The following is a 3,042-nucleotide window of genomic DNA, read 5'->3' as shown; positions in this document are numbered from 1 at the left end:
CTAATCTGGAACAAGAAGCGAATTGCTGCAAAGTGGCAGCAACAGTAAGAGACCCTGCCTTAACAAGATAGAGTGGGAGAATCACCTCATTTTTATTTTTGTAATTCCTGTGCACTTTGTGATACATGTACAGCCATAGTCATACAACATGTGCACACACACGCACAAACACACACACACACACATACCTGAGAGACTGGGGAGGGTGCAGCAGTTAAGTTGTGTTTGAAAGCATGGTAAGGTCAAAATGGCAGCCAAGGTTTGGAGGTTTAAGATTCCATAGGGAAAATAATTCAAGGAGTGTTTTTCCCTTGAAGGTATTTGCAGAGATCAAGAGGAGCACAGAACCCAGAATGTCAGCAATTAGTAGTTAGAATATTTACTAAGAATATTTACTAGAAATTTTGGTGGCAGTTTTGTAGAAGTGGAGTACGAAAAATACTCTTTAGGGCACACAAAATCTGGGACTAATGTCAGTTCTTCAGGTGCCCCATTAAGATTCCAAATAAGCAACATGTTGGTATAAGGACAGTCAAAACTAGGGCTCATTGGCAACTAGTTTAGCCAAATCAATACTGAGTTTCAGGTTCAGTAAACAATCCTGTCTCATAAAAGGTAGAGAGAGTAATCACAGCTACCTGATGTCAGCCTCTGGTCTCCAACACATATATCAAACACATACATAAAAAGACAAATAAATATAGTGTCAAACAAGATGTTAAAATATATACAATTTTATGAGATTTGTATGAATTAAGCCCTAAATTTATATTTAAAAGAAACTAGAAAGACTGTAGCACTAATTTAAATATCAGTACAGTGCATAAATGGTGTAAAAATTAATCTTCAAAGCAATGAGCATGCTTTGGATAATGAAATGGTGAAAATATTTGTTCACCCAGAGAATGTATTATCTTATGGAGATAGATTAGACTGAAGTTCAGGTCGCTGTTAAGTTACTGTAAGACCCATTCACCTAGTTATGACTTACTAACATTGGCTTGTATTGAAATGTATCAGCTTACATTTCAACTTCCCAATAAACTCACCAGGCACAGAAATTCTATTTTCTATTGTGTAGCTAAGAGCTGCATAGAAACAAGGACAGAATAGGCATTCAATCCCTACTGAAATAGATAGGTGGCTTGATGGACAGATGATGTTTCTGACCCTCAGAAAAGCAGTATATTTTCTATTCATGATAAGTAAGATTATCCTAATTAGGTGGCAAGGACCATCCTCAGCTTGGACAGGGGTTCTGAGAGAAGAGGCATTTGAGAGCAGTGAAAACAAAGGACTTGAAGTCAAATCATGGGTCCAAGCTGGTAGCCTGTGTTCTGCTTGAAAAGACTCAATTGGACAGTGGACAGCTATCTGTAGTTAGTTCTTGGCTCTGTTGTCTGCTCGAGATAGCTTTTCAGGTTGGTGTGTGTGTGTGTGTATGTGTGTTTTCTGCTCAAGAGAGACATTTTTGTCTTTTGGGTGTTTTGTTTTGTTTTGTTTTGTTTTGTTGCTATTCTAATAACCTCTCTGTTTGAGACAGCTCTCTCTACTAGTAAAAATTCTTAGTGCTCTCTGGATAGCTCATAGGTTTTTTTTTTTTTTTTGACCAAAGTCAGAAAAGCTGATATAAAAAAATTCTTGGATTTTCCTACCAAGTCAGAAATCCTGTTAGAAAAATTCTAAAAGTAATTCTTGGATTTTCCAATCAAAATCAGGAAGCCAGAAAAAATTCTAAAAGAGCTGTGTTTCCTATTTCATACAGCCTTCTCTGGATGGCTGCTAGAAAGTATTCTATAAGAGCTGTGTTCACTCTCTAAGTACATCTGAAGATTTCCAACCAAGGTCAGAAATCCTATTAGAAAAAATTCTAAAAGATCTATAAAAAATTCTGAAAGAGCTGTGTTTGTTCTTCATGGATTTTCAAGCCAAAATCAAAAATCCTGTTAGAAATATTTTTGAAGAGCTGTTTTCTTCTGCCAACCAAAAGCCCAGTTTTTAATTTACATATCCATTCATTTATATGTTCCAGGTTCCCTCTTGACCATCTCAGGAATTAGCATTCCATGACCTTAGCCCCTTGACTCTTAGGAAGAGACAGAAGTATAAGTACAGACAACAAGATATGTGTGTGTGTGTGTGTGTGTGTGTGTGTGTGTGTGTGTGTGTGTGTGTGTGTGAACTGGAGAGATGTCTCACTGGTTAAGAGCTCTGGCTGCTCTCCCAGAGAACCTAAGTTCAATTCCCAGCAACCACATGGTGACTTTCAACCATCTACAATGGAATCGGATGCCTTCTTCTGGTGTGTCAAAAGAAAGCTAAAGTGTACTCATATAAATAAAATAAATAAATCTTAAAAAAAGTCTGGGTGGGATCCAGCCTGGAATTCTGACCACACCTGTACCCAAATTTGCTCTGACCTTGAACTCAGGAATCTGCCTGCATTTGTATCTGTCTGTCTTTGTATCTTTCTCACAGGCTGGGTCATAGTGCTGTTGCATCTGTTCCTTATATCTGTAAAGCTCCTTTTACAATTCATATTGCAACCTTATGCTTTGCAGTTGAGAGATTATATAATATGAAACTCATGTTTTTAGAGTTCTTTTCCACAGCCTTAAGAGCTGTTCTGAAGGTCCCAGCATTTACCATTTTGCTAAAGACATAGACACACCCTCAACTCCTGGACTCATGGTGTTTCCAATTATCATGGAGTTATTCACAATAACAGGGAGGACATTCCTCTAAGGAGCATGAAAATATGTGCATTATAATGCAAACCAGATTTATGCCCACAGCAGCCATAGACACTTGTGAAAGCCCACACCCGCTGGCCCTCTTCCAGGAGCAAGAACCATGTCATTTCATCAAGGCCATGCTGTACCCAGCAATTCAGAACAATGATTATGTGGTGTACAGGGTTTTTAAATATGGTAATAAATTTTAATAGTGTAAAAAAAGAAGTATCAGGGTCATCCAAGTTATAAAATTAAAACAATGAGTTGTAATAATTACAGCTATTCATTGTTAGAAATTGTCTTGGGC

At 37.6% G+C, this 3,042-nt stretch overlaps 1 non-coding gene across 1 annotated transcript; it reads right to left on the bottom strand.

The window, feature by feature from the left end:
* Positions 1-1,827: 1,827 nt before the first annotated feature.
* On the bottom strand, positions 1,828-1,891 carry LOC115031782 (U7 small nuclear RNA). The gene has a single exon (XR_003837446.1). It is a non-coding gene; the product is annotated as a U7 small nuclear RNA (small nuclear RNA).
* Positions 1,892-3,042: the final 1,151 nt, after the last annotated feature.

This window comes from Mus caroli, unplaced genomic scaffold (genome assembly GCF_978045245.1).
Source record: "Mus caroli unplaced genomic scaffold, Mus_caroli_1 scaffold_10, whole genome shotgun sequence".
In the NCBI taxonomy this organism is placed as follows: Eukaryota; Metazoa; Chordata; class Mammalia; order Rodentia; family Muridae; genus Mus; species Mus caroli.
This window is presented reverse-complemented; position numbering and strand designations above follow the sequence as displayed.